Genomic DNA, 17,543 nt, shown 5'->3' with positions numbered 1-17,543 from the left:
CATTTACTACAGGACTGGACAAGAGGATTCCATCCCGTATTACCATCCATCTGCCACAATTTTACCACAGACTGACGTGCCTAATGCAAAACAAGAAAACAACAGTGACCATACCCAGAATTAAAGTTCTAAGAAATGAATTAGAAAAAAAATAAATGTTTTTCTTTCTTTAAATGAGTACTGAAATCGCTCCCATCTCCGCCACGGCACACGTAAATTGGAAACAATGAACACAGTAGGACTGGAGAAAAATATTATGTACTGTAACAGTGGAATAGATGAAAGTGCCTTTATGGCAGCAGAATCAATAATTAATCCGTCTTCTAGAAGCCTCTTCCTAATCAGTCGTCGGGAAACACAATCATTCTGTACCAGAAAGAAAAGATGATCAAGTATCACTTTTTCCCAAATAGCCTGAAATAAAATTCACCTCATGACTGACTATGAGGAAATCACATTAGATCATGGGGTAAGCTTGACCCAAGGCCTAACAGCAGCATCAGCTCTCATGCCTGCCAATCATTTCTTTAAAAGGGTTAGTTCATCTTTACCCAAAAAATTGCCTATGCAGGCGAGACCTCTTTCACACAGGTGCCTCCTTGAAGCGTTCTCCGGACAGTCCCGCTCTCCTTTATAGGGCAATCGAATATGAACGGACCGCCTGTCCGTTTGCATCCAATTCGATCCACCAGATGGATAGGAAGTAGGACCACCATCTGTCTGTTTTTGGCGAACAGGAAAGGCGGCAGGTGTCAGTGAATATGTTTCCGCCGACATCCGCCGCTCTATTGAAGAGACTGGAGGATCTAATCCGGTCCACCTAAAAAATTGACAGGCGGACCTGATCAGATGGCCCGTGTGTTCGTAGATAAAAACAAACTGTGCATCACTAAAGCTGAATAATGCCCTTGCTATACGTGTAGGCCATTTACATACCTCATGAAGCCTGACTGGAATACTCCCAAAAGTGAGTACTAGTCGTGAATGCTCACCGTCGCCATCACAGAAGTGAACGTTTTCTCCGATTTAAATCCCATCACATGCTATTTCTCTCCCCTGATGCAGTATTTCCGAGCTCAGTATTTGAGATCTCACTCCTGTGATGGAGAAGGTGTGCAGTAATGACTAGGCCTCACTTAGCAATGTCCTAGCGACATACTGAGAGTATACCAGTTGGGCTTTGGGAAATATGTAAACGGCCTACACTTGTAGTAAGGGAATTATTCAACTTTAGTCAGGGCTGCACAGTTTGTTATCTACAGACACCCCTTATTTGCATAGGCAGTGTTTTTGTAAAGATGAACTAGCCCTTTAAGGCTGGATTTACACCCATGGGCTTGCGGTAATGAGCGCCAAGCCAGCATTTGAACACGCATTACCAAAACACTAGCCAACGTGTAGTATACAAGCAATGTGGCGTATTGACATTCATTCTTAAGGGTATAGAAGCTCCCATATACAGTATTCACCAATGCACCCCTCACTTAATAGCACTTGCACACATACGTGAATATACGTGCGTTGATGCTCATTTCAGCATAAAGTAATTTTCCCCCCATAACAGTAAGAAAATTGTTAAAAAAAACACTGTAAGGATTTCTTTGCCTATTGAGTCTTATGGAGTAGATTTCCTTTTACTTCCTGTTCTGTAGTGTGGACACACCAGGAAGTGAGAGAAAACATCAAGAATGAGAATTTTTTTTTATCCAAGGATGGCCATACAATTGTGATTTTACAATATAAAAATCTTAACCATTGTAATATAGGACCTACCTTAACAACCCATTTAAATAAAAAGCTTTAATAACACCATTACATGGAAAAATTGACTTTTTTCCCTCACCACATGTGACTCAGCTGCTGATGCTCCAGAGAAGAGCAAAAAAAAAAAAAAGGGGGGGGGGGTTACTGGTTCCCTCCCAAAGAGGAAGTATCGTTTCCTGATCCACCAGGGTGCAAGGTACTCTTGTACACCTAGCCAAAAGGCCTGGCAGACCCCTATTCCTCTTGGCTAGCCGAAGCCAACCACCAAGTATTAAGTGAGGGCTCTCAAGAGGACCCTCTGAAACCTCATTATGCAACAAACAGAACCATATAGCCAGCCTTTCCAGCCAAAAGGCCAGAATAGCGGAAAAGCGTCCTTCCTGAACAATAAGAACAGATACTACACTTGATCTTGGCCAAAAAGCCAAGTAGTAATATTTTGGACCACAGAATTGGTGTCAAAGATGATTGCTATTGAAATTAAAAAACTAAAATAAATTAATTATAGCAGGGCACAGCCTAGACTTCTGTTTGTTCAATATTGTGGGAAGGAGATGGGCAGGGGGCCGGTGACTTGTCGCTAAGGTTCCCCTATCGAGATGGTTCCTGTAAGGACTGCGTAGGCGCAATCCTTGCCGACGGAAATCTCCGAACCTCGGCCGGGATCCAGGCTCATTCCTTAACATCCCCGTATTGGAGGATGTTAAAAAAAAAAAGAGCCAGGAGGCGGAGCGAGCCGTCCGAGCGAAGCGAGGACTTGAGGCCGACTGGCCACTTTCCTCAAATTCCATGTCGCCCTGGATGCCGGCCGAGGTTCGGAGATTTCCGTTGGCAAGGATTGCGCCTGCGCAGTCCTTACAGGAACCATCTTGATAGCTGGAACCATATTGTCAGATCACCGGCCGCCTATAGTTGATTGCCGTATGGAGGCCGTCAGGAGCAGCATCACTTGGGATTGTTTTAGGTGCCAAACCCTGATGCAGAGAACCCTTTGAACACCGAAACATGTTGACCTTTTACGATATAGAAATACAAATAAAAGCCTTCTGGACCATCTACATGCTTTGGACGCTTCCCTTCTTACATACCAAACAATGAAAACTTGACAGAAGTAACCCCTCACCACTCTAATCAAATAAAAGAAAGTTGTCCTACGATACACCAAGTTGTAAGAGAGTACCCAAGACATATGGCTAGCGGGGTGAGGTAGCCGAATCCTCGCTGTATCTTTAAACTGACTGCTCAGCATTGTAGTTCCTCACCAGCTGCCTCAAATTATTTCATTCCTTTCCTAAATCGACACGTGGTGGGCTCTTTCCATTATGTCAAAAGGCACGAACCAATTACTTTACTAATCGGAATCATCTGTCGGTCCGTAAATACTACTAAAACAAACATGAGCTGCTTAGGTGACATCACTGAGAAAATATGTTCCGTTCTTCAGCTCTGGATCCTCGGTCAGGAAAGTGGGGAAGTCTAGAGAACTCCTCAGCTAAACAGTTTGGTTAAAGTTTTATTTGGAATATTTAACCCCTGGGAGGATATAATGGAGAGCCTGGGGCTCCCGGCTTTCAGGAAATTCAATTCAACCCCAAGACAGCTGCTCAGTAATAACACAATGTGGGACTTTTAAACTTGTACAGCAATTATATCTACTCAAATACACTTATGCCGCGTACAGACGATCGGACATTCCGCCTAGGTTCACACGGCTGCGATTTTGCCGCGATTTCGGCCGCAATTTAATGTAAATCGCGGCCCGAAATCGCAAAAAGTAGTACAGGAACTACTTTGAAATCGCAGATGCGGTGTCGCACTGATTAGGACAGTGTCATTGCCGACGATTTGAGATGCGATTTGACATGTCAAATCGCATCTCAAATCGTTCCAAATCGTACCCAGTGTGAACCAGGGCTCCAACAACAAAACCATGGATTTCCCCCCCCCCCCCCCCCGACAGATGTTGGCTCAAACTTGTCTTGCATACACACGGTCACTCAAACGTTGTCGGAAATGCCGAACGTCAAGAACGCGGTCACGTACAAGACGTACGACGAGCCGAGAAAAAATGTTCAATGCAGTACGGCTCTTCTGTTTGATTCCGAGCATGCATGGAATTTTGTACACACGATCAGAACAAAACTTGTCGTCGGAAATTCTGATCGTGTGTACGTGGCATAACAGGTCAGAAGAACTATAAAAACACAAAAATCTGAACTAGGAGCAATAGGTTTTAATCAATAATATACATATTTTAAGCATTTTTGCTTGGTAAATTTTGCCATTAAAAAATACCTATATATCAAAGTATGAAAAGTTTCAGCAAGCTAGAACACATCTCCGACCGGAGGTCCTAAATCGAGCGCAAGGATTGTAACAATCGAAGAGTGTCGTTTCTCGTTTTCCCAGTAACTTTATACAATGTTATTTTAAAGCAGAGATTCACAACCCATTCATCACCTGGAGGTGGCTGAGCACACTACGCCGACAACCCCTCGAGGCCCTGAAAAGGTTAGACAGGTGGTGCGCTGGGGAAAATTCTCACATATTTTCCCATGGTATGTACATGAGCCGCCTCAAAAAGGCAAGGCAGGTGTTATGTCTGCCCTGCATGCCGAGGCCGGCCCGTCCCTTCATCCACGTGGGGGTGCGAACGTTTCCTGCGCTTTGCTGTAAGAACGTAAGCCATGCAGCACCTGAGCAGAGTTCAATAGAGATGGCGTGGGCTGATTAACAATGGGAGTGGTGTGGAGGCAATGACAGAGACCATAACCTGAGGAAACCGAAATTCCTCCATTCAAACTTGTTTTTTAGCTCTCTAAACAATCACAACTCTGTCATTCAATATAAGAGGCCTACACCATTTCCTTAGCTACCACTAGGAAAATAAGCCATTCTGAAGCCTAAGGGCTACGCCACAACGATAGCTATTGTTGACACCTTGGTAGAGACAGAACCACTTAAATTTTAAAGCAATCTATAGCTTATCAATTTTTTCCCTCTAATTTTTATCTGATGATCCTGCCAGTAACATACTTCCTGTCGTGACAACACCCACTCACTGTACTGTATGGAGGAGCAGTGTTGTCACCCTAGGTTGCTCTCCTGATCTGGATGACAAGCGCTTTCCTCGCTCTTCATTTGTATTAACACCAATGGAATTTTCACAATCACTGCCCCCATTTTGGAGATTATCCTTTATTTCCTGTCCCAAAGACAAAACAGGAAGTCATAGGAAGCCTCTCCAAAAGGTAAAGGATATGCCTCTTAGGACAACTGTAACCAGAACAAGTGAGGGGAGAAACTCTCAGGGTACATTCGCACCAGCGTGGTCTACTGGGTGTGTTACCACAACAAACGTCAACCTGCGCACGATGCGTGTTAATGAACTAATTTGAATGGGCTACCAAATGCATCATAACGGACCAAAAATAGCGCCTTCAGCATACCCCGACGCACATTAGTAAGCTGCCAAACAATGTGCGTCCATAATTAAGATAAGTGAAGGTGCAATTCAGAATGAATGCCAGTGCAATGCTCCAATGGATGTAATGTGTTTTGCCGCACGTTGCTGCAACGCCATAGCGTGAATGGACCCTTGGGGCCTATTCACTTCTGCGCATTGGGTGAATGCACGTTATACTGTGACATGCATAGGGCAGCCCATTCAAGCTCTGTGTGACAAACACACCAAATGAAGCTCTCACACCTATTTTGGCGTTTAGCTTCACACATTGGCTGGTGGCAATACTAATTTAAGTCTTGGCTTTAGATAGACCTTAAAGGGGTTGTAAAAGGTTTGTGCTTTTTCACCTTAATGCATTAAGGTGAAAAAGCACCTCGCTGTCACGGGCCCCCCAGCCCCCCTGTTTTACTTAGCCCGTTTATCTGCTGTGCACGTCCCCCGGCGTCCTCTTCTCCACTGAGTCTCAGCGTTGATTGGATAGATTGATAGCAGCGCAGCCATTGTCTCCCGCTGCTGTCAATCAAATCCAATGACGCAGCCACCAGGGGTGGGACCGAGCCATACACTATCTATGGACGCAGAGCGTACGACAGGGGAGCGCGCCTGCAAGCTATCCCCCTCGGGGGATCGTTTTCCAGAGGGGGTTAGCTACTGCGGAAAGGAGCAGAGACAGCCGCCGAGGGACCCCAGAACAGGAGGATCAGGTCATTTAAAAAATAAAATAAACCTTTAGGCCCCTTTCACACAAGCAGACCGTTCATGTTAGCCTGTCAGTTTTTTCGGCAGACTTGAACGGGCGCTCCATGTTAGTTTATGGCGTGACTGATGTCAGCGGTGACCATGTCCGCTGACATCCGATTCGGTCCAATCCGCTACAATCAGACGTATGGCGATACGTTCACCATCCATCCTGGCGGATTGGATGAGATCTGCTGATCAGTGAGCAGAGAGGGACCTGTCATCCGCCGGCTCAGCGGAGATCAACAGAGAGATCTGCCGCTGAGCTGGCAGTCTCCGTGGCAAGACTTACAAGTTTCTTATTGGGAACTCTACAACTTCTCTAACCGCCATAGCAAATGGAGTTCCACTCGTCTTTTTAAATCCAAGGGTTTGACAATCTGGTTCTAAATTTTGAAGAAGTTTCCCAGTTTTTCCCTAGATCAGATATGGAGGACTGTTGGTTTTAAATGCTTCATTACCCCCTGTTGGTAAATCACAGATCGGTTTATTGTTATAAAATCACCACCACCATGTTTTGTTTTCCTTTCAAACCTCTGATTAGAGGGATCATCAATGATACGGCTGTTACGTTGTTGCCAAACGAGACTAAAAAGCTTTTAACCAGGACCGGTTTTCCAGTTCTATAGGGTTAGAATAGTGCAGGTCACGTGACGCCCTTATTTAGCAGCAGGGAGTCTTAAAAGAAAAACTGGTTTAAAGAATTGGAAATGAAGGTGGGGGTGCCCCAATGTGCAAATAGAGAGCAGGTCAGAAATCTAGAGGTCACCACCCTCTATTCACACAACAAAAAGAGCCGCGTCCTCTCAGGTCACACATGGAAGAGTTTTCAGAGACAGTCACATGGTTTTGCCTGAGCAACCTTTAACCTCCCCCTTCACTTGGGAAACTAGTTAATGGCTAGGATTCCCAGCGTCCTGCCGTGAAAAGGTAACAAAGAACATTGGGAGGGAGACATTCCTCAGGCACAGCTCAAAAACAAACCGATCACAGTTCAAAATTATTATCACAGAATAAAAATCCTTTAAAATGTACCTGGGGGCTCCAAGTTTAAAACTTCTGCCTTGCAGCACTGGGGTCCCCAGATCCAAACCCGATCAGGACATTATCTGCATGGAGTCTTCATGTTCTGATGCTTATGTGGGCTTCCTCCAGGTAATCTAGAGTCCTCATACGCTCCGAAGACATGCTGGTAGGTTAATTGGTTCTTGTCTACAAATTGGCCCTAGTACGATATTCTGCAGAGCGCTCCCAACATGGCTGCCTCACCATCTGCCCCAATAGCAGATAAAGCGCTTTCAGTCCCCAGGGAGAAATAAGCTATAGAAATATAAATTAATTAAAAAATAATTAATTACCTGTCACAAGCTACTCTAGAAAGAGCCTGGTTTGCTGGCTGTAGCAATATTCAGGCTAATCAATTCACCTGAATTGGGTGAGATCTTAAGGACCTCATACCTCGGCAATTGCTCCTGATGATTTCAGCAGTGTTCTGATAAAATTTGGCTCGGACTTACAGGATGGCTGCTGCTGGGTTTACAGTAGGGGTTTCCAAACATTTCAGTATCAGGGCCGCATTGTATATTTAACAAAATCACAGGCCAAGAAAATCCTCTTCCATCACGGCCCTTCCATCAGAGAGTCCCCTTCCATCAGGGTGCCGCTGCAGAGAGCCCCCCTCCATCAGGGTCCCGCTGCAGAGAGCCCCCCTCCATCAGGGTCCCGCTGCAGAGAACCCCCCTCCATCAGGGTCCCGCTGCAGAGAACCCCCCTCCATCAGGGTCCCGCTGCAGAGAACCCCCCTCCATCAGGGTGCCGCTGCAGAGAGAGCCCCCTTCCATCAGGGTGCCGCTGCAGAGAGAGCCCCCTTCCATCAGGGTGCCGCTGCAGAGAGAGCCCCCTTCCATCAGGGTGCCGCTGCAGAGAACCCCCACCTCCATCAGGGTCCCGCTGCAGAGAACCCCCCCCCTCCATCAGGGTCCCGCTGCAGAGAATCCCCTTACATTAGATTTTACCTCACCCCTTTACAACACAGTCTCCATTAGAACCCCCTTACATCTGAGTCTGACTTGGGGGTTCCCCTATTACATGGGTGCTCAACCTGTGGCTCTCCAGCTGTTGCAAAACTACAATTCCCATAATGCCTCAGCCATTGGGAGACATGCTTGTACCTGTCAGCGGCTTGCAATGCCTCATGGGAATTGTAGTTCCGCAACAGCTGGAGAGCCACAGGTTGAGCACCCATGCAACAGGGTTCCCATCAGAGCTCTCTTTACATCAGAGTCTGGCTTAGGAGACCCCCTGACATCAGGGTCCCCATCCAAGTCCTCCCTTACATCAGAAGCAGAGACCACTGCTTAACTTTATCTTTAATCAGTGCACTTTAAGGATTTTCCATTGACCCCAAGGGCCAAGTAAAATCTTGTAACGGGCCAGATGTGGCCCATGGTTTGGAGACCCCCCATCTGGAGCCACCCGTAAAAAAACAGGTCCACCCAAAAAGGGACATTTCTGTTATAGGTGGAATCTGTTGGGTTGTGCCAGACTCCAATCGGCAAGATGTACACACTATATGTTCTAGCGCTGCTCCCATTCCATGCAGAACAGAAACATCTCCTAACAGCCCATCATACGTGCATTGGTCCCACCAATTCAGCAGGGGACTCCATTTGATAAATTTAAGAACACCGGAAATAAAAACTAAATTTAAATAAATTCCTCAAAAGTCACACATGGTATAAATCTATTCAGTGTGCACCAAATGCCTTTGTAAACCCAGATTTTATCATACAAACGTTGTGGCGACACCATTGCTGTGCTGTACATTGCCTGTGCACAGATCAAAGTGTGGGAGGGGCTCACCAGGCACCACCCACTACAGGCTGCCTGCAGAAAACGACAGGAGGGGGTGGAGACCAGACCAGTCATCCTGCACAAGGAGAGAGAGCAGCAGTGAGCGGTCTTTATTACAGGAAGCTGCAAATATCTGAAACAAATAGACAAAGCTCACCAAGATTCCAGAAGAAAAAAACACCAGGAATGTGAAATCCAACTATTGTTTATGAGGGTTCTGAATGAATGAATGAATGAATGAATGACTTGTATAGCGCAACTCATGCGAACTGAATCGCCTCTAGGCGCCTTTTCCAGCCAGTTCTGCGCCACCAAAAAAGGGTGTGCCATTTTGGTGTGCCATAGTGAGCTTATGGCCCTACAGACTTCAATAGAAGCGCATGAAAAAAAAAAAAAAAAAAAACACACATCAAAATGCATATTTAAAAAAAAAAGCATGGAACTGCCAAGTTCTGAACGCACCCGGATAAAAATTATAAATGAAACATTTTTTTTTTTTTTGCTTAGGCCTTACTCTATATGAAAACGTCTAACGTATAGGCCGACATAGGCTGCCGCGGCAGCAAGAACTCGGTATAATGACTGGAAACCAATCGAAGTCTATAGATGTCTGAGATGTTAAGCAGCCTTTTCAGCCAGCACTCAGCAGAGCGATGATGTGTGTATGATATTAACTATTCATAGCTGTATTCAATAAGATTTTCCCCCGCAGGCCCGAACGCCGAGAATCCGCTCGCTGGAACAGGGCTTAATGCGATCGCAGACACCCAATTCCCCTGTTTAGACCCCAGGCCTGGCAATGAATAAGTTAAATATTACAGGGCGTATGAGGTCTTTATCAGACACTAACGGCCTTGTTTAAAAAAAGACTCCAAGAGGGGGAAAAAATAAATTATATTATATATATATATATATATATATATATATATATATATATATATATATATATATATATATATATATATATATATATATATATATATATATATATATATATATATATATATATATATATATATATATATATATATATATATATTTTTTTTTACTATATATATTTTTTTTTTTTTACACTATATAGATATATATATTTTTATTTGATTTTTTCTCCAAAAGTGACAGCAGCACTTATATATGTAGCCATTATATATATATATATATATATATATATATATATATATATATATATATATATATATATATATATATATTTATTTATTTATTATAAAAATGAATATTTTTTTTTTTATTTAATAGAAGAAAAAAAAAAACACTTTTTCCCCCCCATCTTTTGTTTCATCTCAGTGTTGCTGATCTCTTGCAGCCTCCTCCATAGCATGGCACTTCTCAGGGCGGGTTTCCCAGATGGTGGTAACAGTAAACCATGGCTTTGTAATCTTGATTAAAAGTTAAAACAGTCACTTGCGGCTGCTATAGCAAGTCCATGTGGCAGGGCAACAAAGCAAGAGCACAACTAGAAGACAGGGATAGAGTGTTGTCACCTTATAAAAGGAAGTACCTGAACGAGGACCTTCATGGCAGGATCCCCAGGGATTATTTTAATGAAAGATGCAGATTTAAAGCGGAGTTCCACCCAAAAGTGGAACTTCCGCTTATCCCACTCCTCACCCCCTTACATGCCACATTTGGCATGTCATTTTTTTTGGGGGGGGGAGTGGGGGCTTCAGGAGAAGGGGACTTCCTGTCCCACTTCCTCCTTCCGCCGAGGGGCTGCAAAGGCGATTAAGCTCAATCGCCTTTTGGCAGCCCCTCCCTGTAGGCGATCGCCTAGGACACGTGACAGGTCCTAGGCGATCGCCTGTCCAATCAAACAGCGCAGCGCCGCGCATGCGCAGTGCCGCTCGCGCATGCGCAGTGGGTGCCCGGCCGTGAAGGCGAAAGCTGTCACGGCCGGGTGCCCACAGTGACAATGACAATGAAGACGCCGGCCGGGGAGGGGGGGGGGTGGGGGTTTTGGAGCGGAGCCCCAGCCGGCGCGTCGCTGGAACAGGTAAGTGTCTGTTTATTAAAAGCCAGCAGCTACAATTTTTGTAGCTGCTGACTTTTAATAAACATAAATATTGGCTGGAACTTCCCTGTAACATTAACACATAAATACGACTTGGGCAGCACAGTGGCTTGGTAGTTAGCACTCCTGCTTTGCAGAACTGGGGTAGATGGTTCAAATCCCAGTGAGGACACTATCTGCTTGGCGTGTGCATTGTTCTCCCTGTGCTTGTCTGGGTTTTTCTACAGGTACTCCGGATTCCTCCCACACTCCAAAGACATGCTGGTAGGTTAATTGGCTTCTGCGTATCTAATGACTACCAAAGAAGAAGATGAACACTTAATGAAACATACACTAATGTGATAACTTCTAGACAAAGCATTGTGTGCTGAGAATTTTTTTTAATTAATTTTTTTCAATAAAATCACATGATTGCAACACTTTTGGATCCAAAATAAGCACGTAGCAAGTGAAGTGAAAACCCCTTCAGTGCACACTTGCTTTGGTATGGTGACTCAAATGTGCTGATGCCACTGAATCAGAATGACGGCCAGGAAAGAAGCATTTTCACAAAGCGAGGTCAGCAAAGGTCACTTGCATATTCCTTCTCATTTTGCTGCCACCTAGTGGTCAGATTACAATGAAGTGCAGGCAACTGGGGGGTGTACAACACTGATCCTATCCACCAAGGAACAATCTGATATTCTAGTAATAAAAGCTAAATGGATTAACCCAATCAATTTAAGACTAATTGTTTTAATGATTTGAAGCATGATGAGAGGTCACTGGAACAAAGGCTGCTGCTGAGCCTCTTGGGGATTCAGCTTGTCAATCAATAAGGTACTTAACTTGCAAGTGAAACCAAGCTCATAAAAAAATAATTAAATAAATAATAAAAAAAGAAAAAAAAGAGAAGAGAAGAAGGAGGTTCTGCAGCAGTGATTGGACTATCAGAAGGTGGTGCCCCATCATTGGTGTCAATGGAAAGAATAGTGGCCCATCACTGGTGTTGGAAGAATAGTACTCCATCATACCATAATGGTAGTGAAGCTTCTCAACTGGCAGCCCAAATAAATAATTTTAAATTATTTTACGTGTCTATTGTTCTCCATATTATCTAAGCCCTGATGAAGCGAATGTTGGAACCTAGAAACGCGCTGGATTTCTCTTGTGATCCATTGTCCTTGCAAATAAAAATAGAGACTGGACTTGCACTACATCTGTGGAGCTCACCATTTGCACACTTTTTAAATGTTTTTAAAGTATACTCTGACTTTCATGACCCCATCTCCCCCTGTTGTCACCATAAGGCGGGTATTCACAATGGCAGCCGCCCCTGTGCGTCTTCCCAGATAAAGATTACTTTAAAGAGACCCTGTTTCCAGACCAGTCACTTCAAGAAAAAGTCTTCCCATCAGATAATATGTGCATTTAAGGAATGTTAGGCGTGTTATCTCCCTGTAGGCCCCAGTTCACACTGCTGCGACTTATCAAGCGACTTGCAACACACAAAGGGGCAGATCCTCGTACCTTTGCGCCGGGCGCAGCGTATCTAAGATGCGCTACGCCGCCGTAACTTATCTTTTTTATTTTGAATCCACAAAGAATCCGCGCCGTAAGTTACGGCGGCGTAGTGTATCTCTCGCGGCGTAAGGGCGCGGATTTCAAATGGCTGTGATGGGGCGTGTTTTATGTTAATACGTCGTGACCCGCCGTAAACAACTTTTTTTTTTTTTTTTTAACTGCGCATGCACCGTCCCTGGGGGTATCCCAGTGCGCATGCTCGAAATTAAACCGGAACCAGCCAATGCTTACGACGGTGACGTCAGTCTATGCAAATTCCTATTCGCAAACGACGCAAAAAATTCTAAATTGTATGCGGGAAGGACGGCCATACTTAACATTGAGTACGCCTCATAATAGCAGCTTTAACTATACGCCGGAAAAAGCCGAACGGAAACGACGGAAAAAAATGCGCCGGCCGGACGTACGTTTGTGGATCGCCGTAAATAGCCAATTTTGCATACTTGACGCGGATTTTGACGGAAACGCTACCTGGCGGCGGCTGAAAAGTTGCATCTAAGATCCGAAGGCGTACGAAGACGTACGCCTGTCGGATCTAGCCGAGATGCCGTCGTATCTTGTTTTGAGGATTCAAAACAAAGATACGACGCGGGAATTTTGAAATTACGCCGGCGTATCAATAGATACGCCGGCGTAATTTCTTTGTGGATCTGCCCCATAGAATGTAAACATTCATCAGCACACCAAGGATCTTCGATTATGTCCAAATGGTTTATTGAAGTAAGATCACATCACAAACAGTGCAACGTTTCGGAGCCCTTCGTCAGGCAGGTGATAAATAAAATTGTGCAAAACTATTTAAATGAATATCCACCAATCAGAACCAGAGAGCAACTGGCCCCTCCCATCCCCTAGCGCAGTGATGGCGAACCTTGGCACCCCAGATGTTTTGGAACTACATTTCCCATGATGCTCACCTACACTGCAGAATGCATGAGCATCATGGGAAATGTAGTTCCAAAACATCTGGGATGCCAAGGTTCGCCATCACTGCCCTAGCACCATATGATGTCATCAGTTCCACCAAAATGCCTCTACAAGATGCTGCATATACATGAGCCAAATGGTGCTGTCGACGATCAGTGTGTTGGCTGCGGCTGGGAATCATGGCAATGGGATAGCGGTGGAGCTTTCTTTAGCCCTTTATAAAAATAAAAAAAAAACACACAAAGTCGCACGATAAGTCAAATACACATTCATTCGAATGGGAGCCGTCTTAATCAAATCGACTCAAATCTCAGAGACAAATAAAAACTCACAATAGAAAAAGGTTCCTGCACAACTTTTCTGCGACTTGAGTGCCACAGACTGCAAAGTTAAATCACAAAAGTCGCAAGCAAATGGCAAGAAACTCCCCCCCCCCCCCCAATACACAGCACTAAATCTTTCCTAATATTGCCATACACTCTGCCCCATAGCTGCATGCTTTCCCGCGGCGGCGATCCAAATCCAGGCCTGACTGCCGCGCAGTTGTCCGTGTGCGTGCCGTCTGTCAGCGGTGCCAATCACGTCCACCGCTGGGACTCATTTGCACCAGGCGTGTCCCTGGTCATTCAGCCTTGTTGACTTTTCAAGGCCTCTCTCAGCATCCATGGCTGGATTTTTATCTCCGGCACTACCCCCCCCCAGGGGACACAAGAGGCTCTATTCAAAACCTACCCAAACAAGTCTACCAGGTCAACCAAAACCAAAACAATAGAGCTCACCATCGCCAGGCCGTCCAACTGGCTCTACAACCATGCTGAGAGCCTTGAGCAAATCCCCCCCCCCCCCCAGATTAATGTCCCGTGAAAAACTCCCTTTAATCTTGACTATGACTTCCTAACAACAGGACAGTCACATGTTCGGCTTAAACGGCCAGTAGAATGCGCAGAGGAACCTTCAAATTACTGCATCTATTTATATTGACCAACGGCGAGTTCCTGCTTGGAAAGAGTTGGCCAACTTTTTCCAATTTTCCTATACCGCGTACACGCGTTCGGAATTTCCGACAACAAAACCGTGGATACATTTCCGAGGGATGTTGGCTCAAACTTGTCTTGCACACACACACGGTCACACAAAATGTTGTCGGAAATTCCAAAAGTCAAGAACGCGGTGATGTACGACGGCACTAGAAACGGGAAGTTCAATACCAGTCGTGTTAGTAGAAGTTTGGTGTGAGACCATTCGTGCTTTTCAGCCTGTTACAGCGTGGCAAATGTGATATCTCCATCACGAACGCTAGTTTTACCAGACCGAGCGATTCCGTCTCGTACTTTATTCAGAGCATGCGTAGAATTGTGTGCGTCGGAATTGTCCACACACACACACGATTGGAATTTACGAGAACCAGCTCTCAATTTGTTTGACAGAAAATGTCCAATGGGGCCTACACGCGGTCGGAAATTTCCGACCAAGAGCTCCCATCGAACATAGTTGTCGGAAATTCCGAGCGTGTGTTTGGGGGCCCATTCACATTATGCATTGAGTTACCATGTGTAAAAGCAGTCCATATTTGGGACCACGATTTAGGTGTCCACTAGATCTAGGGTCTGACGTAAAATATGGTCACATTTCTCAACTCCCCACCTTCAAACCACCCCACTTTTTAACCAAATCTTTCTGAACACTGCCATATCATCCATTCGAATTTGAAGCCATAGATTGTACCGACAAGTGCGGTGATATAGCCCCATATTTACTTCCCCCAGCACCTAACCAAAAGGTACCAACCTCCATACGGACCTGGGGCTGGGGGTAAACCATGTAGGCGCTTACGCATTGCACTCATGATGCACTAATTGAGATAGCAATGCTCCAGAATCTTTAAAGTGGTACTAAAGGTTCACGTAAAAAAAAACACCCTATACTTCCCTCCACTGTGCAGTTCATTTTGCACAGAGTGGCCCCAATCGTCCTCTTCTGGGGTTCCTCTACGGGTATCGCGGCTCCTCCCAGCAATAGCCAACCCCCTCTGGGAAGCGCTCTCCCAAGGGGGTTACCTTGCGGGCGCACTCCCGTGTCACACACTAGGCGTACATAGCCGTTGAGTATGACTCGGCCCCGCCCCCTGGAGGCCGTATCATTGGATTTGATTGACAGCAGCGGGAGCCAATCGCTGCACTGCTATCAATCCATCCGATGAAGAGCCGAGAACGAAGTGGGATTCCCCCCTCTGAAGTTCGGGGCTCAGGCAAGTATAACGGGGGTTCGGGGGGGGGGGGGCCATACAATGCAAGGTTTTTTTTTTTACCTAAATGCTTAGGATGCATTAAGGTGAATAAACACGAGGCTTTACAACCCATTTAATGTAACAAATGCAAATTTTTGATGAATCTGACTGTGCTTTTAAGGCAACAGGCTGCCGCGCGCCACCTCAACAGGCTGCCGCGCGCCACCTCAACAGGCTGCCGCCCTAATGATGACCTGTACAAAAATAAATACATATAGAGTACCAAAGTTGACCTTCAAAAATGCTAGTTGGCTGGCGGTCAAGCCGATCAAGTGACTTGAATACTTTCAAAGTCACCAAAGCACTTACATCAGGGAAGTCACAGAAAAGTTAGATACTTCCATCTGCAAATTTAATCTAGGGCAGGGACAGATAATATTGAAGCCAGCCAGGCAACTGGTATTTTTGGAATGAGAGAAATGCAATGGCAGTCTCCATACATAAATTAAGTTTTCTTTAAAAAATAAAACAAAGTATTTCATTGAATGTAACATTGCATTGTTACAAATCAATATTCTGCAGAGTTCTCCTTTAAACCCTACATAATTTTTTTGCTTCGTTTTCAGAAAAGAAAAAAAAAAACGTACAGATCAATGGCCCTTCGGGTTTAAGATGAACTGGCATTAAAATAAACATAATTAGCCAACTTTAATTTTCGGAAGGTAACCGATACTGTTGTAGCGAGATCGGTAATCATGAGCCGTCACATCTGGCCAGTGTGAGTCAGGGTGAAGTAGGCATCACGAAAGTCCCGTCTCCAGGCCGGCAGCAGGAAATGATTGTACTAAAGGTTACTCTACTCTGAGCCGCTCTGGACAAGGAATCGACTCACTTCTGTCTTTCCGGAAAGGAAAAAATACAAGCTGAACACAAACAGAAGCTAAAATGAGTCCACAGGGGCTGGTGAGGCAAGGTGCAGACCATCCTGGGGACGGGGGCCCGAGGCCCGAGGAGGCAGGGCACCATCCAACCAGAGCGCAGAGTGTCCCAAGGACAGGGAAGGGCCCAACCAGGAAAAGAGTAGACCGTTTTTGGGACAGGGGGGCCCCAACCAATGAAGAGAGCAGACCGTCCTTGGGACAGGGGGGCTCCCCCAACTAATAAGGAGAGCAGACCGTCCTTGGGACAGGGGGGCTCCCCCAACTAATAAGGAGAGCAGACCGTCCTTGGGACAGGGGGGGCTCCCCCAACTAATAAGGAGAGCAGACCATCCTTGGGACAGGGGGGGCTCCCCCAACTAATAAGGAGAGCAGACCGTCCTTGGGACAGGGGGGCTCCCCCAACTAATAAGGAGAGCAGACCGTCCTTGGGACAGGGGGGCTCCCCCAACTAATAAGGAAAGCAGACTGTCCTTGGGACAGGGGGGCTCCCCCAACTAATAAGGAAAGCAGACTGTCCTTGGGACAGGGGGGCTCCAACTAATAAGGAGAGCAGACCACCCTTGGGACAGGGGGGCCCAACTAATAAGGAGAGCAGACCATCCTTGGGACAGGGGGGCCCAACTAATAAGGAGAGCAGACCATCCTTGGGACAGGGGGGCTCCAACTAATAAGGTGAGCAGACCACCCTTGGAACAGGGGGGCCCAACTAATAAGGTGAGCAGACCACCCTTGGGACAGGGGGCCCAACTAATAAGGAGAGCAGACCACCCTTGGAACAGGGGGGCCCAACTAATAAGGTGAGCAGACCACCCTTGGGACAGGGGGCCCAACTAATAAGGAGAGCAGACCACCCTTGGGACAGGGGGGCCCAACTAATAAGGAGAGCAGACCACCCTTGGGACAGGGGAGCCCAACTAATAAGGAGAGCAGACCACCCTTGGAACAGGGGGGCCCCAACCAATAAGGAGAGCAGACCACCCTTGGAACAAGGGGGCCCCAACCAGGAAGAGCGCAGAGCATTCTAGGGACAGATGT

General features: G+C 45.9%; 1 protein-coding gene and 1 pseudogene across 3 annotated transcripts in view; both read right to left on the bottom strand.

Moving 5' to 3' along the window:
* The window catches only part of PLXNA1 (plexin A1), a 460,603-nt gene that overhangs the window by 432,127 nt on the left and 10,933 nt on the right, over nt 1-17,543 (bottom strand). The gene's annotated exons all lie outside the window — the stretch shown is intronic.
* Nucleotides 1,992-2,200, bottom strand: LOC120946319 (annotated as a pseudogene).

The sequence above is a fragment of the Rana temporaria genome, chromosome 7 (genome assembly GCF_905171775.1).
Source record: "Rana temporaria chromosome 7, aRanTem1.1, whole genome shotgun sequence".
Classification (NCBI taxonomy): domain Eukaryota; kingdom Metazoa; phylum Chordata; class Amphibia; order Anura; family Ranidae; genus Rana; species Rana temporaria.
This window is presented reverse-complemented; position numbering and strand designations above follow the sequence as displayed.